Source organism: Oncorhynchus nerka, linkage group LG22 (assembly GCF_034236695.1).
Source record: "Oncorhynchus nerka isolate Pitt River linkage group LG22, Oner_Uvic_2.0, whole genome shotgun sequence".
Classification (NCBI taxonomy): domain Eukaryota; kingdom Metazoa; phylum Chordata; class Actinopteri; order Salmoniformes; family Salmonidae; genus Oncorhynchus; species Oncorhynchus nerka.
Genome location: NC_088417.1, coordinates 11932392 through 11958549, shown reverse-complemented (window position 1 = coordinate 11958549; position 26158 = coordinate 11932392). Strand labels below are relative to the sequence as shown.

At 40.1% G+C, this 26158-nt stretch overlaps 1 pseudogene; it reads right to left on the bottom strand.

Moving 5' to 3' along the window:
* Window positions 1-11844: 11844 nt before the first annotated feature.
* On the bottom strand, window positions 11845-24291 carry LOC115121798 (sialic acid-binding Ig-like lectin 6; annotated as a pseudogene).
* Between the last annotated feature and the right edge of the window lie 1867 nt (window positions 24292-26158).

Here is a 26158-nt window from a genome sequence, read left to right as displayed (position 1 = left end):
TTTTTCCAATGGGTATGAAGTGTTTTTATGTACAATATTGTCATTGTGTATTAGTTTTAAATTGATACTTTTGTTACCTTTATAATTGTATACTTTGATTATCTGAATCTAAATTGGAAAAAATTGTTTGTAAAAATATATATTGTCTCTTACCCCTGACAACTATATCAACAGACTTTTCAGGATCTGTTGTTAAGAATGGTTGACTCTCAATCCTGAAGAAGTATATATCAGAGTAACTGGTGGTTACATTGAAGAAGACTGTGGTGCAGTTCTTCTGGAACATGTTTCCAGTTATCTTCCCTTGATATCTGTTGACCGTCTCACTACTGTTAAATATCACATTGTCCGGACGCTCACCAAAGTATGGGGATTCTTTAATCCACACTCCAGAGAGTAGTATTGCGCTGTTAAATTTATCCTTATGTTGGTCAGGAATATCAAATGAACATGGGATTTGCACACAGGAGCCAGTCAGTACATCCAGTATATCTGGCATTGTGGTGATCAAATGTCGTTGGCCAAAACAGACCAAAACACCTGCAACATAAAGGATAACATCAGGGAGGTAATATGATCTTTTCAGTTCAGTCACTCTCTCTGCAGCAAAAAATATATACTCATTTCAATGTACAGGTGATTCCTGATGTCACAACTCCATGCCCTAAACTGGATCATGAACATATCTGGAGCACAATGTTTGAATCCAGACTATTAAACTATGCTGTTCTATACATTGAGACAGATGGGAATACAGCTAATAGTATGAAACATCATCCCTTGTACTTAGTCCTCTGTCTGATTCATAACTAGTTGTTGTTGTGTGGAAGACTCACCTGATATAAAGAGGACAATGAGAAAAAACATGTTCTCAGGACAAGCCATGTGAGAACTCACACACTACTGATCACCTGAAACAGTACAAACATACACACATTTAGTAACTCAACACACTGCCCCTCCTTACCTTCAGGCTCAAACCCAACACCTGAGCACTCCATTCTCCCACCCCTAAGGGAGGGCAGCTCCCGCTCAGGATGTCCAAGCTCTTTTCTGTCCTGGCACCCCAATGCTGGAACCAGCTTCCCCCTGGAGCTACCTGCCCATCTTGCGAAAACATCAGAAACTCTACCCCTTCAGGGCATTTTAAATAATCCCACAGCACCCCCTTTCACAGCCCGACCTCAAAAAAAGCCTTTTGTGAACTAACATCCGCACTTGACCCCCCACACACACTAGCTCTGACTTTGCTGATACCTGCTTGAGTGTACTTACTATGAATGTAATGCGGTTGTCTCACCTGACTATCATAAGATGAATGCACCAACTGTATGTCGTTCTGGATAAGAATGTCTCTGCTAAATTACTCAAATGTATTACATTGAACCTTAATGCGTACAGTGCATTCGGAAATGATTCAGACCTCTTGACTTTTCTCCCCTCGTTGTTGTTTAAAATTGATGAAATTGTTGTCTCCCCTCAATCTACACACAATACCCCATAATAACAAAAACCATTTTTTAGAAATTATTTGTCATTATGGGGTATTGTGTGTGGATTGATAAGTAAAAATAATTTAATGCATTTTACAATAAGACTAAAGTAACAAAATGTGGAAGAAGGAAAGGGGTCTGAATACTTTCTGAATGCAGTGTATGGCTTTCAGTTGTGAAGCTATAACATGAACCAACAGCAGCAGCATTTCAAATCATTACCAGTCATAACAGTTCAGTGAGTCTTAACATTAAAATGAAAAGATAGTGAAGAAGTTGACACTTGCCTTACGATCTTGAAAAGCGATCACAGAAAAGGAGATGATATCACACCCATAGTGAGTTCTGACAAACTGAAGTGTTGCAATTCAAGTTGGACAATGGCATGTGATGTACTTCCTATTCCTTATAAGTGAACAAAATTATTTGCATTTTCAAAAGCAAGTAGTATAATTTTCTACTAATTATATACAGTCAAAAGTTTAGACACACCTACTCAAGGGTTCTCTCTTTTACTATTGTCTACATTGTAGAATAGTGAAAACATCAAAATTATGAAATAACACATATGGAATCATGTAGTAACCAAAAGTGTTAAACAAATCAAAATATATTTTATATTTGAGATTCTTCAAATTAGCCACTCTTTGCCTTGATGACAGCCTTGCACTCTTGGTATTCTCTCAACCAGCTTCATGAGGTAGTCACCTGGAATGCATTTCAATTAACAGGTGTGCCCTGTTAAAAGTTAATTTGTTGAATTTCCAAGGTATCCTTAGGAGAGACTGAGGGAGAGGGGTTCATTTAGAATGTATCTGGATATGGTATATTGAATAGTCTGATCAAAACCACTCTATTACAATCATCAGGGAAAACATGATAGAATGATCTATTCTTCAGGAACCGGTGACTAAATCTTACATGAAACGTTAAGCATCATGTTATGTTCAGCTCTCTTGTTACTTGCCACTCTTGACACACAATCCAAATTGGAAATACCAATGTGGCTCATGCTCACAGTGCAATAGCACTACACAAACATCCTTCTTCAGACACCCACATACAGGTGGAAACATCCCTGTTAGGGGTATCATCTCTTGCAAGATAAAGGGAGTAATCTCTCTCATCACATGTTCATGTGGAAAAACCTACGTAGGACAACCGAAAAGACAATTAAAACAATGCAGAGCTGACCACTGTAACGTGTGTCGTCGTCTGATGAGGAGGAATCGGACCAAAGAGCAGCTTGGTAAGTGTTCATGACCTTTATTTAACTGAACACTGAAACAAAAAGACCAAAGTGCAAACTGAAACAGTCCTGTCAGGTGCAGAAAACACTAAACAGAAAACAACTACCTACAAAACATAGGTGGGAAAAAGCTACCTAAGTATGGTTCCCAATCAGAGACAACGATAGTCAGCTGTCCCTGATTGAGAACCATACCCGGCCAAAACAAAGAAATACAAAACATAGAGAAAGGAACATAGAATGCCCACCCAAATCACACCCTGACAAAACCAAAATAGAGACATAAAAAGCTCTCTAAGGTCAGTGTGTGACAACCACCGCAGCTCAATCAGGTGTAATAACACTGACTATCCAGTAGCAGCTCACTTTGTTGAAGCTAACCATCCCATCTCCTCACTCAAAAACACACCCATATACACACGCATTGAGCATGTTGGCCAACCAAGGAGAGGAGGTATTTAAAAACATTGACCCCTACTGTCTTAATATTGACTTTGATCTCAGGCCCTTCTTATGAACTATTCATTTCATGAAGAAGTCTTATAAATGAATATATTCTTTCTACAGTTTATCAGCGTACAACCAATATGTCCCCCCTGTTGATGATGCTTATTATGCATTATTGATGAACCAAAAGATTACATGTAACAACATTTTATGAAATTGGAAACAATTAAATACATGTGAAATTAAATTAAACAATAATGTATGTTGATGCTAATCTTATGCTAATTTTAATGATAACAATAGGCTAATATATTCAATATGATGTAAACTATTGTCTTTTAACAGTTTCACTCAATTCACTCTAATTAACATCATAATTGTGACACAACCCTCATGATTGTCATTGTTGCACTAATTCCACTGTTTGTCTACATAACCTGGTTCAAGCATTCATGACTTTACCCTGAACAAGGAACAGTGATGCCGAAACGTTGGTGTTTTACCCAATAAATTACTGGGAGTTTATATATATATATATAGATTGTGCAACTCTCTTTGTTTTTATAGCTTACAGTGTATTCACCGTTAGTCAGCACCTCTACAATAAGTCATTTTCTCTGGGTGTGCTCCAGATAATGCTTTTTATATCACCTGAACATAACAAATAAAATAAATATGTAAAGATATTTAAGTATTTTATTTATAGAGTATTAACTTTACTGTCCCTTCTACAACAAAATACTGAAATACATGTAATATAGTCCATGAAACATTTAATTTAAATACTGTATAATTGCATTAATTATTATGGAGGAGTGCTTCTTCTGGGGAGTACCATATATAGAGACCGATGGATTTAAAGTCTCTCATTGGCCGTTACATAGAATCAGAGATCCAGGGTTTATACACATTACTGGTACAGTCCCTCCCAATAACATTAATATGAACATTAATATGAATGTATTTCTAAGTACAGGTGATTTTTCAATTGGTTGGTGTGTTGTCAAGGAGTGAGGTGACGTGTGTTTGTGAGCAGATGACCACTATTTTGAGCCCGGTATGGGGACAGGGACAGTGGTAGAAGATATACTGTTAACCGCATACTGACGTCGGTTTCACATGAACATACAGTGACGTGAAAAGGTTTCCTCCCTTTCTGGTTCTCTATTTTGCTTCTTTTTTTACTGAATGTTATCAGATCTTCATCCAAAACCTAATATTAGATAAAGGGAACTTGAGTTTACAAATAACAAACAAAATAGTTATAGTTATTTAATTTATTTCATTAACAAAGTTATGCAACACCCACGCCCCTGTGTGAAACAGTAATTCCCACCTTATACTCAATAACTGGTTATGTCACCATTCCAAAACACACAATCAGGAATATATCAACATTGATTTAATGTACCAAATGTAAAGTTTTGGAATGGCCTAGTCAAAGTCCAGACCTAATCCCAAATGAGACATTGTGACAGTTCATGCTTGAAAACCCACAAATGTCACTGAGTTAAATCAGTTCTACATGGGAGAGTTTGCCAAAATTCCTCCACAGCAACATGAGAGACTGATCAACAACTACAGGAAGCATTTGGTTGGAGTCATTTCAGCTGAAGGAGGCACATCCAGTTATTGAGTATAAGGGGCAATTACTTTTTCAAACAGGGACATTGGGTGTTGCATAACGTTGTTTAAGAAATGAATGAAATAAGTATGTAAATGTTGTGTTATTTTTTCACTCAGTTTCCATTTATCTAATATCAGCTTTTGATTGAATATCTGATAACATTCAGTATCCAAAATATGCAAAATACATTTTCACAGGACAGTTTGAATCCAGACTATTAAAATGCACTAATCAGGAAGGAACTGTACACTTTTCTACACAATTAAAAAGCCAGTATATCACACATCCCATAAAATATCATGACTTGTGGTTATTCCTTTATGTCTGATTCATAACTAATTGTTGTTGAGTGGAAGACTCACCTGATATAAAGAGGCCAATGAGAAAAAACATGTTCTCAGGACAAGCCATGTGAGAACTCACACACTACTGATCACCTGAAACAGGTCAAACATTCACTTCCTGGTAGAGTAGGTCACGTGACACATACTGTATCACATTGAAACTTTAGTCCATAGTCACATAGGTTCTTCAGTTTTGAAGCTAATACATGAACTAACAGCCGTACATTGAACATTTTGAATCTCATTACTAAAATATAAAGATAAGATGTGAAGTTGTTGACACTTGCCTTACAACAGTAAGCAGAAATTCATGTGGCACATCTCACATCTCATCAGTGACGTACTTCCTAATAAGTGTATTTGTATAATAGGATGTTGAATTGTCTGTGTGCTGGGTGTCAACATCAGTTGTGAAAACATTGTATGCTAATTTAAGCATTTAGAACATTGTCATTTTCTATTGAACGTTCTACTCCAGAACAATTAGTCTCAGTCACTTGAAACATTGCAGAGTTGGCCTGATCCATGTTTCACCAGTTTCAAATGAAATGGGCCCCAGCTGCCCACTGACTGATTCTACACACAAAGTGTGTGTCAGCCACTGACTCAACAGCATTATATGGCCTATACATTTCATTACTGCCCAAAATGAAACACTTACACACAAGATATTTTTCATTGTGGGATAATAATATTCATTGCAGTTAATGTATGTGTGGTGGGTAAATAACCCTTTTAGGGGAAGGGGACCCCTTTACAGCATTTTGTTACAGGCCCCCAAGTAGTCAAGTCCGCCCTTGATACAACAATGGAAACGTTCTGCAACACAACCATCTCCCTCTCCTCTATCTCACAGGCTTGATATTTTTTAAACGTAGGTAAATCAGAAACCAAAATCCATCCAACTTGCTTAGTTAAATTCAGTAAAGGATTCCCGGTTCTGACATTATCTTTCAACATGGAAAACAGACTTTGCCAGAAACAGAGTAACTGTAATTGTAGCTGATGGATTATCACACACTTCCACATTTCTCCTGCACCCACTTCCTTTTTCATGACATCACTTCTATCTGCCAGGAAGAGCATGGTGGGCTGGGAGCCACAGGAGGGAGCCATCGACCTGCAGGGCAAGGTGTACCTCCCCGACGGTCATGTCTAGATGGGATACAGCTTTTGTCAAATTGAGGTTCTTAAGTTGATTTTATGTATTATTTTAGCTAACCCCAACCCTTTTTCTTACCTTAATCTAATTATCCTAACCTGCTACGTTAATTCTCCCAACCTGCTGCACAAGTTCTCCTACATTTGCAAGGATTTTATTTTGACAAAAGGATATATCCCTTCTCTTCAAAACCCTCTTTGACCTGCCCAAGGCCTTCTGGGAGAAGGAGAAGGAGACTCAGGAGCTGAGGACGTACTTTACCCAGCAGGTGGGTTTTTACTACAGTGCAATTAATGAACAACCTCAAATGCATTCTCATTTGTGTCTCTTGATAATATATACATTTTAGGCACTTCCTCTGACACCACGTGGTGTAGAGGTCCTTGATGGCTGGAAACTTGGCCCCAGTTATGTACCGGGCCATACACACTACCTCCTGTAGCGCCTTGCGTTCGGAGGACCCATGCCAAATCTTTTCAGTCTCCTGAGGGGGAATAGGTGTTGTTGTGCCCTCTTCATGACTGTCTTGGTGTGTTTAGATAATGATAGATTGTTGGTGATGTGGACACCAAGGAACTTGAAGCTCTCAACCTGCTCCACTACAGCCCGCTCGGCCCCTGAGGAACCCTCGTGTTGAGTATCAGAGAGGCAGATGTGTTTTTGCCTACCCTTACCACCTGGGGTGCGGCTCATCAGGAAGTCCAGGATCCAGTTGCAGGGGGAGGTATTTAGTCCCAGGGTCCTTAGCTTAGTGATGAGAATTGAGGGCACTACGATGTTGAACGCTGAGCTGTAGTCAATGAACAGCATTCTCACGTAGGTGTTCCTGTTGTTCGAGTAGGAAAGGGCATTTTGAATGCAATAGAGATTGTGTCATCTGTGGATCTGTTGGGGTGGTATGCAAATTGGAGTGGATCTAGTGTTTCTGGGATGATGGTGTTGATGTGAGCCATGACCAGCCTGGCTACAGACATGAGTACTATGGGTTGGTAGTCATTTAGGCAGGTTGACTTGGTGTTCTTTGGCACAGGGAATACGGTGGTCTGCTTGAAACATATAGGTATTACGGACTCAACCAGGGACAGGTTGAAAATGTCAGTGAAGACACTTGCCAGTTGGTCAGCGCATGCTCAGAGTACACATCGTGGTAATTCGTCTGGCCCTGCGGCCTTGTGAATGTTGACCTGTGGAATCCCTTTGTAGTCCATAATAGTTAGCAAGTCCTGCCACATCCGACGAGCATCGGAGCCGGTGTAGTAGGATTCAATCTTAGTAGGATTCAATCTTGCAAGGGCTGTAGCTTTTGTGGCGTGATGGGTAACAATCATTTAATGTGTGCAGAGGGTCCCTGGTTCGAGCCCAGATAGGGGCGAGGAGAGAGACTGAAGCTATACTGTTACATTGATACAGTTGACCCGTTGACCCGGATCACTGGTTGCTGCGGAAAAGGAGGAGGTCAAAAGCGGGGTGATGTGAAACGATGTGAAATGGCTGGCTAGTTAGCGGGGTGCTAATAGCATTCCAATCTGTAACGCCACTCGCTCTGAGACCTTGAAGTAGGTGTTCTTCTTGCTCTGCAGGGGCCATGGCTTTTGTGGAGCGATGCTTCGTGCGAGGCAGTTGTTGATGTGTGCACAGGGTCCTTCGTTCGAGCCCAAGTAGGGGCTTTTGTTTTAGGTTATTGTCCTGCTGAAAGGTGAATTTGTGTCCCAGTGTCTTTTGAAAATCAGACTGAACCAGGTTTTTCTCTAGTTTTGCCTGTGCTTTGCTCTATTCCATTTATTTTCATCCTAAAAAACTTGATGACAAGCATGCCCATAACATATTGCAGCCATCACCGTGCTTGAAAATATGAAGAGTGTACTCAGTGATATGTTGTGTTGGACATAGTGAATTTCTTTGCCAAATATTTTGCAGATTTACTCTAGTGCCTTATTGCAAACAGAATGCATGTTTTGTAATATTTTTATTCTGTACATGTTTCCTTCTTTTCACTCTGTCATTTAGGGTAGTATTGTGGGGTAAGTAAAATGTTGTTGATCCATTCTCAGTTTATCATATCACAGCCATTAAACTATGTAACTGTTTTAAAGTCACCATTGACCTTATGGTGAAATCAGTGGAGGCTGCTGAGAGGAAGACAACTCATATTAATGTCTGGAACAGAGCAAATGGAATTTCTCTCAGCCTAGTATTGGCACGTTTAATGTAACCTCTAATCACAGCCTTTAGAGATTCCCAAAGGGTGGAGTCGTCAACATCCCCCGTGTCGTTAGTTCAGAGGAAAAAGGCAATCTGCTCCTTCAAATACTGACAAAAAGCCTCATCTTTCAGCAGGTATGGGTCTAAGCGCCACGGTCGCCGACCTGTCGACATATTGTCGAGTTTCAGCACCATGGACACAGGAGAGTGGTCCGTAATTAGAATAGGGTGATAGGTAACCGACTCAGCTGCTGAAATTAGTTTGGAGTCCAACAAAAAATAGTCTATTCTGGAATATGATTTATGAACTGATGAAAAGAAAGAATAATCCCTGTCTGTTTGGTGCATCAGTCTCCAAATATTGACAATGTTAAGGTTTGTCATCAATGTATTTAGACAGACACTGGCATTTGATTGTTGAAGTGACCTTGATAGCTGTTTATCTAAAAGAGGATCTAACGTACAGTTAAAGTCCCCTCCAACAATAACACTTGTATCCGAGATATTTGGGATGTCCTTAAATACTGTTTGAAAAAATTATGGATCATCGAAGTTGGGTCCATATAAATTGACCAAGGTTACTGGTTTCGAATTCAGTGTACCAGCCATAATAATATACTGACCATTAGGATCTGAAATCGAGGATGAGTAAACAAAAGGAATGTTTTTCCTTATCAGGATTGCTACCCCTCTCGCTTTTGCATCAAAGTTAGACTGGTATATCTGACCGATCCAGCCGACTTGTAGCTTGGCCTGAGCGGAGCGTTTAATATGAGTTTCTTGAAGAAGCACTATGTCAGCACCCAGTGATATAAGATGAGAAAAAACCTTAGCTCGTTTTACCACATGCCCTAAGCCATTACAGTTCCAGCTGACTATCTTTATTCCACCTGGTCTACTCTGTGCTCTGTCACTATATGGATTTTCTTATTTTAGAGCAAATTGATGCCGTTTTGTATGATGCTGTCATACAAAACGACCCGCCGTGTGGGAGCTTGTCATGCCACCTGTACTAATAATAAACGTGAACATAAAACACAGACCCCATCCCCCCTCCCGTCCCTTTACTGAGTGACTTCCCAGAACGAAGCACTCCTTGGCTAACACACAAACCTTAGGGTGTCTAGACATACAGCTTGAACTAACTCGTCGTCTATAGATGCTCCACATATAAACTAATATTAAATAACACTTAACACTTAACTCTCACGTTAGGGGGTGAGTGGCGCTAAAACATGATGTGCTAAACAATGCTATATTAGCCACAACATCTCACCTATCATATAAGTCCCAATTTCTGATCTTCTAATCGAAAAGACATAGGCCGGAAATTCAAACACATTCCTGGCCTGTGTTTGGTCATTTAGCCAGCTGACACAGCCGTTCTGTATCCTCAGCCAGGGAGCTTGCTCGTCAAGAACAGATCGGCCTCTTTTGGGTTGTCAAACGTACGTGTTGATCCTTCGACTGTCACCTTAAACCGGGCAGGGAAGAGGAATCCATATCGGATGTTGGCCGCCCTGCATTTGTTGCGTACCTCATCATACTCTTTCCGTTGGTTCCTCACCTCCAATGTAAGATCTGGGTAGAAAGCCACCCTGGCTCCATTGAAGTTAAGGGGGAACTTTTGACTAGCCAGCTTGAGGATGAGATCCCTGGTCTGGGGATAGTGCAGCCGTACAATGAATGGCCTTGGTAGCCCGCCCTTGGCCGGCTTCGTTGCCTGAGATCTGTGTGCGCGGTCGATCAGGATGGCCGTTTTGAAGTGTTCACTCCCCAGCAATGCCTGTATCAGCTCCGAGACAAATTCAGTGGGTTTCCCTTTCTCAGTGTCCTCGTGGATCCCACATATTCGGATGTTCTGGCGTCTTGAATGCGACTCGAGTATTTCCAGTCGGGCTTTCAGGGTTTTGTTGTCATTTTTGAACGTTAGACACTGTTTCTCTATGTCCTGTAGCCTGGCCTCGTGATCGACTGTCGTCTGCTCAACCTCATGCACCCTTCCCTGAGTTGCCTTCACAGTTTCGGCCAAAGACCCAATACTCTTTGAGATATCAGCCAACCTTGTGTCCACCTTCTTGCTTAGTGAGTTTATGGCAGCCAGTATGTCAATTTGAGTAGGCTCTGTGGGGAACTCTTGGAAGCTAGCCTCTTCAGCTAACTCCTCGTGGGTTGGCGACGTTGAAATTGGTTCGTTGTCTATCTCATTTAAATTATCTTGTTTAGCGCCCCCTTTTTTGTGCCTTTTCCATTTGTCATATTTGTTTGAAGTTAAATACTCATTTGTTTCAAAATAGAGGGAGCTCTAGCAAAGCACGTCTACACCATAGCACGCTTTCTAGCGCCCCCGTTCTCCCCAATTAAGGTGCCAACAACCTCCTGTGTTAAATCTCTGAGCGTTTGCTTTCATCTCCGGCGACTGAGTTAGGAAGAACTCCTGTATCTTTGTCGTGATTGGGTGTATTGATAAACCGTCCAAAGTGTAATTAATAAAATCACTATGCTCAAAGGGATATTCAATGTCAGATTTATTTTACCCATCTACCAACAGGTGCTCTTCTTTGTGATACATTGGAAAAGCTCCCTGTCTTTGTGGTTGTATCTGTTTGAAATACACTGCTTGACTGAGGGACCTTACAGATAATTGTATGTGTGGGGTACAGAGATGAGGTAGTCATTCAAAAATCATGTTTAACACTAGTATTGCACACAGAGTGAATCCATGCAAATCATGTGACTAGTTAAGCAAATCTTTACTCATGAACTTATTTAGTGTAACAATCCTCTTCGTCTGATGAAGAGTAGACAAGATCGGACCAAAACGCAGCGTGGGAAGTGTCCATGTTAATATTTATTTGAACTCAGAACACTAAGACAAAATAACAATAAACAAACTAGACCAACACAAACTAGACCAACACAAACTAGACCAACACAAACTAGACCAACACAAACCAGTCCTGTCTTGTGCAGAGACAGAAAACAACTACCCACAAACACAGGTGGGAACAGGCTACCTAAGTATGGTTCTCAATCAGAGACAACGATTGACAGCTGCCTCTGATTGGGAACCATTCAAGGCCAAACACATAGAAATACACCACACAGAATAAAACATAGAAAGAACAACATAGAACGCCCACCCCAACTCACGCACTGACCAAACCAAAATAGAGACATAAAAAAGGAAGGTTTCAGCTTTTCATTTTTATGTCTAAAAACATCATTCCACCTTGTGTGTAGACCAGTGACACAAAATCTTAATGTTATCCATTTTAATGAGATGTGAAATGTTGGACCAATAAGACCAAAAGATGTCATGGAAATTGAATATAAAGGTTTTTATTACAGTGCAGTTAATTAACAACCTTAAATTCAACCTCAGTTGTTTTGTTCATTTAACACTCAACATAAAAACTGACAAGATGAATTCTAAATTGATACTCTTGAAGGCGGAATTTTACATACACCTTAGCAAAATACATTTTAACTCAGTTTTTCACAATTCCTGACATTTAATCCAAATAACAATTCCCTGTCTTGGGTTAATTAGGCTCAGCACTTTATTTTAAGAATGTGAAATGTCAGAATAACAGTAGAGAGAATGATTAATTTCAGCTTTTATTTATTTCATCACATTCCCAGTGGGTCAGAAGTTTACATACACTCAATTAGTATTTGTTAGCATTGCCTTTAAATTGTTTAACTTGGGTCAAACGTTTCAGGTAGCCTTCCACAAGTTTCCCACAATAAGTAGGGTGAATTTTGGCCCATTCCTCCTGACAGAGCTGGAGTAACTAAGTCAGGTCTGTAGGCCTCCTTGCTCACACACACTTTTTCAGTTCTGCCCACAAATCTTCTGGGCTTTGTGGTGGCCACTCCAATACCTTGACTTTGTTGTCCTTATTAAGCCACTTTGCCACAACTTTGGAAGTATGCTTGGGGTCATTGTCCATTTGGAAGACCCATTTGCGACCAAGCTTTACCTTCCTGACTGATGTCTTGAGATGTTGCTTCAATATATCCACATAATTTTCCTCCCTCGTGATGCCATCTATTTTGTGAAGTGCATCAGTCCTCCTGCAGCAAAGCACCCCCACAACATGATGCTGCCACCCCCTTGCTTCACTGGTTGGGATAGAGTTCTTCGGCTTGCAAGCCTCCCCCTTTTCCTCCAAACACAACAATGGTCATTATGGCCAAACAGTTCTATTTTTGTTTCATTAGACCAAAGGACATTTCTCCAAAAACTACAATCTTTGTCCGCATGTGCAGTTGCAAACCGTAGTCTATCTTTCTTATGGCGGTTTTGGAGCTTTGGCTTCTTCCTTGCTGAGCGACCTTTCAGGTTATGTCGATATAGGACTCGTTTTACTGTGGAAATAGATACTTTTGTACCTGTTTCCTCCAGCATCTTCACAAGGTCCTTTGCTGTTGTTCTGGTATTGATTTGCACTTTTCTCACCAAAGTAGGTTTATCTCTAGGATGCACAACGTGTCTCCTTCCTGAGTGGTATGACGGCTGCGTGGTCCCATGGTGCTTATATGTGCGTACTATTGTTCGTACAGATGAACTTGGTACCTTCAGGCAATTGGAAATTGAACCAGACTTGTGGAGGTCTACATTTTTTTTCTGAGGTCTTGGCTGATTTCTTTGTCAAGCAAAGAGGCACTGAGTTTGAAGGTAGGCTTTGAAATACATCCAGAGGTACACCTGCAATGGACTCAAATGATGTTAATCAGAAGCTTCTAAAGCCATGACATAATTTTCTGGAATTTTCCAAGCTGTTTAAAGGCACAGTCAAAATAGTGCATGTAAACTTCTGACCCACTGGAATTGTGATACAGTGAATTATAAGTGAAATAATCTGTCTGTAAACAAATGTTGGAAAAATTACTTGTGTCATGCACAAAGTAGATGTCCTAACCGACTTGCCAAAACTATAGTTTGTTAACAAGAAATTTGTGGAGTGGTTGAAAAATGAATTTTAATGACTCCAACCTATCTGTATGTAAACTGACTCCAACTGTATAAACTGAAAATAGATCATATTGTTATTCTGGTAACTGCACAAAAGATGAAGATAAACAGTAACTAGTAGATGTTAACACCATTCTGCCAGCATGTAGACTTACTTCACCAACTTGCTGTCTTGTATCAGACCACTGTCTCTCCAACTAACTGTCTCTTCTCTCCTCAGTCATCATTGACTTTATATGGTCTTAATCTGCCTTCAGTGAGCTAGTTGAACCCAGCAGTTCCTCTATACTGTAACCAATTCAACAGATGCTCTGTGAACTCAACAGTCAAAATAAATGGTCTAAAATAAAGAGTAGCCTGCATCATCGTATCAACACTATAGTAAGAGAAACACTTTTCATCCCAGAAAATTCTACAAATATGCAGATAATCAAAGAGCACACAATTATAAATGTAACAAAAGTACCAATAGAAACAGATACACAATGACAATACTGTACATAAAAACACTTAATACCCAATTGCAAAATACTTAACATCCACCTGTTTTATTCACTTGTGCATAAAGCTCATCTAGGTTGTTAAGAGGTGGTTCCTGAGCCCCTCTCCCAGTCACATTGACTTCAGCGTACTCACTCTCCTGTCCCTGGACCCTGTCCTGGGCTGCAGCTGGGGTCTCTTTGGTCTGTCGTTTGGAGAAGTCTATTTCACCATAGTGGATCTCTTCAGGCTGGTCTTCTGCAGGTTTCTCTGGTTCCTCTCCGGCTGTGGCCTGGTTAGTACACACTGTCCCAACCGGGGAGTTCTGTGGAGAGAACACGGAGAGAGGAACAGGTGTAAAGCTCTAAACTCAGTAATGTGTAAAACTCTGAGATCAGCAGGTTACACAAAACATACTGAGGGGATGTCAATGAAAATGTCAATTCAACTGACAGGTGTAAAGACAGTAAACACTGTCAAAGTCCAACAGCCATTCTGTTATCATTCCATGTCATTACAGGATGTGGCATTGCTTTCGATGTGGTCATCTCCCCCTAAACTTGCTCTAAAGTGATGTTAACCTCATGGCTTTAAATAGTTTCAGCATTAATTCTATACTTCCTTAGACACACTTTGTAGATGGTTTTGTAAGTTGAGCCTTATTCCCACCTGTCCCTGTAGATTGTCTGTCCTTTCAAGTCCATCGTGGAGCCTCGAGTTTCTCCTCCTGGAAGACATTTAGAAAGGTATTCTGAATGCACTGTGAGGGTTTCCATATGCAAAAGCACAAACACAACATATATTTTTGTTTTTACATTGATGCCAGGAAAGGTTTTTACCATACAAAAAGACTGATCAGGCTGATAAGCAAAAGGGCCCCCAAAGTTCCTGCTGCAATCCCAGAAGCCATTGTGTTAACAGTCACTTCTTGCCCTGAAAATGCAGCACATATTAGGTCATTTCTCACATAAAGATCTGCAATGTACACTACATGACCAAAAGTATGTGGTCACCTGCTCATCGAACATCTCATTCCAATATCATGGGCATTAATGTCAATGTCATTACATAGCTGAATCCATGCATTTGAATGGGTGTCCACATACTTTTGAATATATATTGTATATCTAACCTACGATTGTGCCCTACGTGCCCATTTTACCTTTTATAGCCAGCTGCACTTCATTTGACTTCCCACAGCCGTGACTATTTCTTGCTTCACAGAAGTACTGTCCTCCATCACCAACAGTCACATTGAGGGTGTAACTCAGTCCAGATGCTACCTGTGTTGAATTACCCTCACTGATCTGGAACCAGGTGAAGTTTGTCACAGGAGGGTTGGCTGTACTGCTGCAGGTCAGATTCACACAGCTGCCCACTGATGCTGGATCAGCTGGACTGATGGAGGCCAAGGTTTTCTTCGGAGAGACTGGGGGAGAGGGGTTCATTTACAATGTATCTGGACATGGTATATTGAATAGTCTCATCAAAGCCACTCTATTACAATCATCAGTGAAAACATGATAGAATGATCTGTTCTTCAGGAACCGGTGACTAAATCTTACATGAAACGTTAAGCATCATGTTATGTTCAGCTGTCTTGTTGCTTGTCCCTACTGGGTAGATTGCAGTACAAGTGATGTTCTTCTCATGATGAAGGTATGACGGAGTGAAGGTCACCTTGGAGAGAACTGATTTGGTTTGGTCTGGATTCTCCTGCAGTTGGTTCTCAGTTGTGAATTGTGTTGGGAGAGTCCATGTCAGCTTAGGGGGTGTTCGGGACAGGGAGCGACAGCAGAGCAGTTCAAACTGACAGGGGTCCCTTCCTTCACCTCACCTGAGACAGTAATGATGGGACTGGAAGGCAAATCTGTAATACATTGTAGATAAATATATTTTACACTAACAGTTAAACTGTCCACTTGTTCAACTCTTATCTTTGATGCAAGGAATCTAAACTGGAAAAAAATGGCTGGTTTTAAAGATAAATTGTCTCTTACCACTGACAACTATATTAACAGACTTATCAGGATCTGTTGCACTGTATGGTTGACTCTCAATCCTGAAGAAGTATATATTAGTGTAATTGTTGGTTACATTGAAGAAGACTGTGGTGCAGTTCTTCTGGGACATGTTTCCAGTTATCTCCCCTTGATATCTGTTGACTGTCTCACTACTGTTAAATATCACTCTGTCCGGACGCTCACCAAAGTTTGAGTTTTCTTTAATCCACACTCCAGAGGGTAGTATTGTGCTGTTATATGTATATATATGTTGGTCAGGAATATCAAATTAACATGGGATTTGCACACAGGAGCCCGTCAGTACATCCAGGTTATCTGGCATTGTGGCGATCAAATCTCGTCGACCAAAACAGGCCAAAACACCTGCAACATAAAGGACAACATCAGGGAGGTTCTGATGTATTTTCAATTCAGTCCAATGATATGTATTAACCCAAGATGACTGACAGGGGCCTCTGTTTGGAGGCAACTGCACAGCCATCTTGTTACTCCTCCTTCAGTGTAAAACAGATGTTGGAAGCTATAGAAATGCATTTATTAATGTCTATATTCGTTTTAGACAAGTATATTCTATTAGACACCTTAATGCAGACTTTTAAATTATATTTTGTGACCTGCAACACTTCCTTCAGTAGAGAGACACTGCCGTTTCTCCAGCCAATGATTGCATCTTGAAACTCACTAAATTGGATGAAACCCCACCTTATCCAATAGCTGCCCTCTCATCTTTTAGATGCAGAGTTTTCCCTTTTTCCTATTTTCCTTTGCCCCCAACTAAATGAAATGAAAATCCAATAGTATCTTTGAGTCAGGTTTTCCTATGTTCCTTTGCCCCCAACAATTTGAGGAACCACTTACAAAACAGAGACACACTCCCTACTTTCTAAAATCCTCTCATGGAAGAGATACATAGATGATGTCTTTGTGCTCTGGGAAGGAAGTCAGCAGGAACTAAATGAATTCCAATCTCTGCTAAACGAGAGCTCTGAATATCTCAAATTCACCATGCAGACTGTTGAGAGAAAAATAAACTACCTGAACTTATGGATCATCAAAGAGAATGATGCATTACATACAGACTTGTACACACAACAGACCTCAAAACCCTGCTACGTGGGGATAGTAGGCATCCCCTTCCACTCAGGAATGGTCTACCATATAGCCAGTTATGCAGGGTTAAACTAATCTGTTGCCAACAATCATATTTTGAGAGCAATGCTCAGAAAATGAAAAATAAATTCAAAATCAGAGGCTACAAGGAAAAAAGTCTTGATTCTGCAGTGAAAATATCTCAAATACCAAGAGAGCATTTGCTAAAAACTAAACCAAAGAAGAAAAACAACGCAACTGTCTTTTGCACTAAGTACACCAAATGTTCAGAAAAAAATAAAGCAATCCCAAAAAAGCATTGAGATATTCTACAATCAGATGAAAAAATTGTGTACACATCTTCAAGGAACCCCACTGGTGATCTATAAGTGTGGTCACAATATTGGAGATAGCTTAGTGAGATCTGACCTGCCCCCTGAGCCCACTCAGACACGCTTGACACCCATTCCGAATGGGAACTACAAATGTGGCTCATGCTCACAGTTCAATAGCACTACAAAAACATCCTTCTTCAGACACACACATACAGGTGGAAACATCCCTGTTAGGGGTATCATCTCTTGCAAGATAAAGGGAGTAATCTATCTCATCACATGTTCATGTGGGAAAGCCAACTCATTACAAACAAACAAATAATTAAAACAATGCATAGCTGTAAGAACACTGAGTATCTAGTAGCAGCTCACTTTGTTGAAGCTAACCATCCCATCTCCTCCCTCAAATACACAGGTATTGAGCATGTTGCTCTACCAAGGAGAGGAGGTAACATGGAGATCCTACTACTACAGAGGGAGGCCTACTGGATTTCCTATTTAGAAACATTGACCCCTAGTTGTCTGAATACTGACTTTGATCTCTGGCCCTTTTTATGAACAATTATTTTTATTAACTTAAGAAGTCTTATAAATGAATATATTCTTTCTACAGTTTATCATTGTACAACCAATATGTTCCCCCTGTTGATGATGCTAATTATGCATTATGGATGAACCAAAAGATTACAATTTTATAACATTTAATGAAATTGGAAACAATTAAATATATGTGAAATTAAATTAAACAATAATGTATGTTGATGCTAATCTGGTTTTAGCCCGGTATGGTGAAAGTGACATTGGTGGAAGCTATTCTGTTAGCCGCATACTGACGTAGGTTTCACATGAACATACAGTGAAACTAAACACAATTTACCCCCTTTCTGGTTCTCTATTTTTGCTCTTTTTTTAATACTGAATGTTATCAGATCTTCAACCAAAACCTAATATTACCTAAAGAGAACTTGACTTTCCAAATAACACATTTTGTTATAGTTATGAATTTATTTCATTAACTCTTAGAACTCCCCATCCCGGATCCGGGATCGTGACTACGGCTCAAGCTCATTACCATAACGCACAATGCAAAAAAATATTCCTAGAAATATTTAACCTCCACACATTAACAAGTCCAATAGCTCAAATGAAAGATAAACATCTTGTTAATCTACCCAGCAAGTCAGATTTCTAAAATGTTTTACGGTGAAAACATAGCACATATTTATATTAGATCACCACCGAAACAAAAGACAAGCGGCGGCCATTTTGTCCCAGAAAAAATAAAATTTTAAAGTAGGATTAAAAAATAAATAATTCACTAACCTTTTGAAAATCTTCATCAGATGACAGTAATATTACATGTTACACAGTACATTTTTTTTTTTCAATAATATGCCATTTATATCCATAAATCTGTGTTTACAATGACGACATTTCAAAAAATGCTACTCAAATGTCCGGAGAAATTATGATAGCTCCGACAGATAACGTCAGATAACAAGCAATAAACATGACTAAATATACATGTTCTACATATATTTACAAAGATACACTTCTTCTTAACCTTTAAGTCGACCCTCTACTTTTTTGAACATTCTGTTAAAAATCGCGCAACATTTCAGCGCCCTGCTACTCATGCCAGGAATATAGTATATGCATTTGCTTAGTCTGTGTGGATAGAAAACACTCAGACGTTTAAAAAACTGGTTAAATCACTGCTGTGGCTTTACCAGAACGGCATTTACATCGAAAAGCACAGGAAAAACTGATCACTGAAAATGGGAAAATATATCCATGCGCTACTTGAACCCATTGATAAACGTGAACCACAATTAATTGACTGAGGTTGCAGTACCTACAGCTTCCACACGGTGTCTAGAGTCTTGTCATTTCCCTTCGACTTTTTTCTTGGTCAAACACATACAGGACACTGTATCTCCTCCGGTCTAGGACCGGATATTTTCGTTGAGTTTCTAGCCGGACATTTTTCCAGACGGACAGCTAATGATCTTTACATCGCCTCCTGATGAATTTTATCGCTTATTAACGTTTACTAATACCTAAAGTTGCATTACAAACGTATTTCGAAGTGTTTTGTGAAAGTTTATCGTCGACTTTTTGAATTTAAAAAAATGACGTTACGTTTTGAAACAATGTTTTTTTCGTTTATCACACAGTCTACATATAACGATATCTAGGCTTTATATGGACCGATTTAATCGAAATAAAGACCCAAATAGTGTTTATGGGACATCTAGGAGTGCCAACAAAGAAGATGGTGAAAGGTAATGAATGTTTTCTATTTTATTGTGCGGTTTGTGTAACGCCGAAATGCTAATTATTTTGTTTACGTCCCCTGTGGGTCTTTTGGGGTGTTGCATGCTATCAGATAATAGCTTCTCATGCTTTCGCCGAAAAGCATTTTAAAAATCTGACTTGTTGCCTGGATTCACAACGAGTGTAGCTTTAATTCGATATCCTGCATGTGTATTTTAATGAACTTTTGAGTTTTAACTAATACTATTAGCATTTAGCGTAGCGCATTTGCATTTCCAGAGCTCTAGTTGGGACGCAAGCATCCCGAGTAGAAGCAACAGGTTAATGCAACCGCTGTATTACATTTATTTTTAACGTTACAGACATCGTTCACTGGGCTATACAATGAGACGGCACTCAGATATTAGCAGTATGTCTCCTCTACGTTTGGAGTCCACAGAAACCCAAAATAACCACATAAATATTCCCTTACCTTTGATGTTCTTCCATTAGAAGACGTAGAAGGAGTCATACTTACCCAATACATTGTTTGGTTTCACGTTGTGTGTCCCTGTATTAGCATATGCTAACAGCGTCAGCTGAAATGCATCAAAAATGACTTCTGGTCCAGCACTCTTGCGCATCAAAACTTCCAATTTACATATTATATGTCGACTAAACTGGTCAAACGATGTGCAAAATCGAGCTTTATGATGTTTTTAGCATGTAGAACAAAGATCAGCGCGAACAGACAAACCGGCTTCAAATGCTGGATCATGGAAAACAACGTACTCCAAATCGGCCGCGCGCAATAGAGTGCATGTTTTTCAGAGGGACACGAGCAATTTCGCCCGCCAAACGTGTAGGGCTCGTGGGATTCTCACAATGAACGTGTCATTTGAAAGCAGGCATCGCGCTGAAGAGATAGAGACTGTTCCTGGATCGGTAGCTGCCTGGGAAGGGTGGGGGCGATGACGTCAAAGTTGGCCCAACTTTTCTCTTCACAAGAGAGAGTTTGGGAGAAAGGCTGCCCTGAGAGTTCTGCTTTACATACAGACATAATTTAAACGGTTTTAGAAACTTTAGAGTGTTTTCTATTCAATAATAATTTTTATATGCATATATTAGCAATTTTGGGAAAAAATATTTTCAGTTTACTATGGGCATGCACTGTCTCCAAAGGGCGCAGTATTCAGCCCGAGCTCTAAGAGGTTTTAACAAAGTTATGCATCACCCAATTCCTCTGTGTGAAAAAGTAATTTCTTCCTTACTCTCAATGACTGGTTGTGCCACCATTTCAAAACACACAATCAAGTCTACATGAGAGTTGATAAAAAGCAACAAATGTAAAGTTTTGGAATGTTCTACTAAAAGTCCAGACCTAATCCCAATTGAGATATTGTGGCAGGATTTGAAACGATGCTTGAAAACCCACAAATGTCGCTGAGTTAAAGCAGTTCTGCACAGGAGAGTGGGACAAAATCCCTTCACAGCAACGTGAGACACTGATCAACAACTACAGGAAGCATTTGGTCGGAGTCATTTCAGCTGAACAAACAACCAGTTATTGAGTAAAAGGGAGCAATTACTTTTCACACAGGGACATTGGGTGTTGCATAACGTTGTTTAAGAAATAAATGAAATAAGTATGTAAATGTTGTGTTATTTGTTCACTCAGGTTCCATTCATCTAATATCTTTTGATTGAATATCTGATAATGTTCAGTATCAAAAATATGCAATAACTTTTTCACAGCAGTTTAAATCGAGACTATTAAATATACTTATCAGGAATTAACTGTACACTTTTCTACACAATTAAAAGGCTGGAATATAACATCCCATAAAATATAATGACTTGTGGTTATTCCTTTATGTCTGATTCATAACTAGTTGTTGTTGTGTGGAAGACTCACCTGATATAAAGAGGCCAATGAGAAAAAACATGTTCTCAGGACAAGCCATGTGAGAACTCACACACTACTGATCACCTGAAACAGGTCAAACATACACTTACTGGTGGAGTAACTCAACTCACACAACACATTGCATTGAACTCTCCCCATATCAAATACACTATGTCCTTCAGTTGTAAAGCTAATACATGAACAAACAGCAGTACATTAGAACATATTGAATCTCATTACTCAGAATTAATTTCCTTTAATTTATTTTGAACATTCAAATTAACAGAAAATATTGTGAAGAAGTCGATACTTGCCTTAGACGGTAACGTAAACTGTCTACAGCAGAAACTGTTACACACATAGTGTGGTCTGACAAACTAAAGTGCTGAAATTCATGTGGCATCTCAGCCATATTTCTGTCGAAATCTAATTGTTTTTTGCAAATTCTTTTGATTTGACAGAATTGGCTGTAGGGCAAACTATTTTTTAAGGGAAGTGGGTGACAACTATCAGCCCTCAACAAACTGTTACGATCAGTAGGCTTCCTGTAAAGATCAGTGTATAGAACATTATCTTCACACAAGATCAGAAGATCAAGAAAACTGATTAGACGTGTATCAGATTGCATAGTAAATCTCAAATGATCAGATCAGGCGTTAAGAAAAGCATGGAATGCCTGGAGCTGTTTTGCATCACCCCTCCATAGAACAAAAATATCATCAATATACCGTTTCCAAATAATGATGTTAGGCAAGAAAACATTTTTGAGAGGCTGGAAAATAGACTGCTTCTCCATGTAACCCACATACAAATTAGCATAGTTAGGAGCCATGGGGGATCCCATAGCAGTACCCTTCGTCTGAATAAAGAAATGATTTAGAAACATGACATAGTTATGTGTGAGTACTATTTCAGCCAATGTTATAATGCATGCACAGGAAGGTAGTTCATTAGGGTCACGTTGCAGAAGAAAATGTTCCAGAGCTTCCATATTGCCCTCGTGTGGAATATTTGTGTATAACAACTCAACATCAAAAGTAACTAACAAGGTGTTCTCCGGGAGAGGATCAAGAGATTCAATGATAGAGATCATGCTGCTGCTGTCCTTTACAAAGGAGGGGAGCTGTTCTGCGAGTGGTCTAATAAAAAAGTCAACAAAAGTAGATAAGAGGGGCCGTTACTGCATCAATGCCCGCTACAATAGGGCGCCCTGGAGGTTTTGTAACATTCTTGTGTAATTTCGCGCAAAGTATAGAAAGTGGCAATTTTAGGGTGTTGAATAGCCAAAAAGTCATGTTCTTTTTTGGTTATCTGACCAGAACTTAAATACCCATCTAAGACAGTAAAGATAGTATTCTGAAATTGGGAAGTAGGGTCACTTCTGAGTTTCTTGTAAAAGGTGTTGTCAAGCAGCTGTCTATGACATTCATGTACATAAACTGTCCTATCCATGAGTACAACCGACCCACCCTTATCAGCAGGACGAATAAGGACTGACGTACCAGACTGAACAACCGACCCACCCTTATCAGCAGGATCAATAAGGACTGACGTACCAGACTGAACAACCGACCCACCCTTATCAGCAGGATCAATAAGGACTGACGTATCGGTTTGTAAATCAAGCAAAGCTTGTTCTTCATCCTCAGGTAAATTATGGAAAGATTGGGATCCCTGTTTATTCTTAAGGAGATCTCCAACATCTTTTTCCACAAGTCTGCAATATGTCTCGATATTGATTGCGATAGGCTGGAGGTATAAAATAACTCTTGCTTCTAAAAGGAGTCGGAATATGTGCAGGAGAGCAACCTGCTGGTTCAATAGAAGTGTCAGAATTAGGGGAGCTAAAGTAATTCCCTTAAACGGATGTTTCTGAAAAACTTAAACAGGTCTACCTTAACATCAAAATTGTTGCACTGGGTTGTAGGCACAAAAGATAACCCTTTATTAAGCAAAGAGACATGGGCAGGGCTCCATATCTTGCTTGATAAATTAAAGACACTCAGTCTCGTGGGTTCTGGGACCGTGTGAACGGGCTCCTCTGCCTCTGATAGTCGTTTCTTCTTCCCCCGTCGGGTGCGACATCTCGTCGATGAGCGTGCCTGCGGTCTCCTCTGCCTCTGATAGTCGTTTCTTCTTCCCCCGTCGATGCGCGTGCCTGCGGTCTCCTCTGCCTCTGAAAAGTCGTTTCTTCTTACCCCGTCGGGTGCGACATCTCGTCGATGCGCGTGCCTGTGGCCTCCTCCGCCCTTCTGTCCGTCCAGTCTCTGGTTGAATAAAAAACTACCACTGGAAGCCTATGAGGCGCTGGTTGTAGAGCGTTGATCAGACGAGGGTGGATAGAAGTAAGCGGCATCCATCCTGCGTCTGCAATGGAGAGGAGGAGCAGGACCTCCCTTGTCAGGGTTTCTCCAGAAGTAGACTTTATCCTCGGCCTTGTCTTTTTTGTCTTGGTTGAATTTCTTGATTTTAAGTTCCTTTATTTCTGAAGACAACTTGTCCTGGAGCGCTTGGTTAGTTTTCATGAGTTCATTTGAATATGTCATCATCATTAACAGCTATTTGTAGAGCTGTGCGTTTGTCTTTAATCATGTTATCCATTTCAATAACATCCTTCTTCAACTGGTCAACAATTAATGTCATTAAACATGAACATGAAAAACAGACATGAAAAATAGACTTGGTATGAAACAGAGTAACTGTAATTGTATCTGAGTGATTCTCACACACCTCTCAACTTCTCTGACACCAACTTCCTCTTTGAAGTCTATTTGCAAAGAGGAGCCTGGTGGGCTGGATGCCACAGAGACACTCTTTTCACTCCACTTTGATACGGAATTGACTTTTTCGTAGCAGTTTATGAGAATTTATGTAGCAGGTTAGGAGAATTATCTTAGTTAGGTTTAGGGAAAATGCTCTCCTAACCAGGGTTGGATGAGGGCATTTGGGACTCTGAGCTTACTTTCCTTCATTTCAACATGTTCTGCAGTGGTGCAGAGAGAATTATTATTTATATTGTTGCTGTTTTATAGCACCTCATGCTTGTGTTCACATTTTGCCATGAGGCGGATATAAAAGATTGCAGTTTTAACGCTACAATCAGATGACCGCATTTGGGACCCTGAGCTTACTTTTCTGCTATTCAACACATTTTGCCAGGGTGCAGAGAGGAACATTTGCAATTTGATAATGATATTCTACACATTTTGCAATGAGGCTGAGACTAAATTTGCAGTTTTAAAGCTAATTCCCTGATATTCAACACCTTTTGCCATGAGGTCGATAGGAAAGGTTTCAGTTTTAAAGCTAATTTCCTGTAATTCTACACATTTTGATATCATATGCTATCTGGGGCCGTTCGGTAATCTGTCCCTGCTCCTAACCTGCAACCAAAATAATTTCTTATTGAAGTGTTGTGAAAAGAGTGTGTCCCATGTGCAACAGGAGAGAGCCAGCGACCTGCAGGGCATGGGCGGCAGGGTAGACATGGGCCCTCTCTTCGACAGTCAAGTCTAGATGAGATAAAGCTTTTGTCAAGTTGAAGTTGTATTCTTTTAGCATTTTAGCTAATCCTAACCCTTTTCCGTACGTTCATCTAATCATCATAACCTGATACGTTAATTATCCTAACCTGCTGCATAAATTCTGCTAAACTTGCTAGAAAACTACATTTTCACAAAAGCTGTATCCCTTCGAGACAAATCCAGCTTCGACCTGCCCAAGGCCTTCTGGGAGAAGGAGACCCAGGAGCTGACGGCGTACTTTACCCAGCAGGTGGAGGGAGACCTGAAGGCTCTGGAGGACAAGGTCAGGAATTGAGAGGTGGAGGGACCAGCTGATTCAGAGAGAGAAGAGAGAAAGTATTGACTATTGGACATTATACTTTATACTATGCTTATGCTGCTATATGGTAGTACTGACAAAAAATTACAAACAAGCTCATTTCAATTTTGTGGAAGCTGCTTTGCCTATATGTGGATAAAATGTATGAAAATACAATGAAACGATGTGCCTGCATGCAGATCAGGCTACCACTCACTATCAATGGATATATGAGTAGGTATTAGGTGATTTAACAGAACCAATCGTACAGCTCTTTCCATGACATAGACTGACCTGGTGAATCCAAGTGAAAGCTATGATCCCTTATTGAAGTCAATTGTTAAATCCACGTCAGTGTAGACGAAGGGGAGGAGACAGGTTAAAGAAGGATTTTTAAGCCTTGAGACAATTGAGAAGTGTGTTGTGTATGTGTGCCATTTAGAGGGTGTTTAGGCAAGACAAAAAATGGAAGTGCCTTTGAATGAGGTGTGGTTGTTGGTGCCAGGAGCACTGGTTTCAGGAACTGCAATACTGCTGTTTTTTTTTATCTCACTCCAAACAGTTTCCGGTGTGTATCAAGAATGGTCCACCACCCAAAAAACATCCATCCAACTTGACACAACTGTAGGAAGCATTGCTGTCATACTGGATCAGCATCCCTGTGGAACGCTTTCGCCACCTTGTAGAGTCCATGCCCTGGTGAACTGAGGCTGTTCTGAAGACAAAAGGGGTTTCAACTCA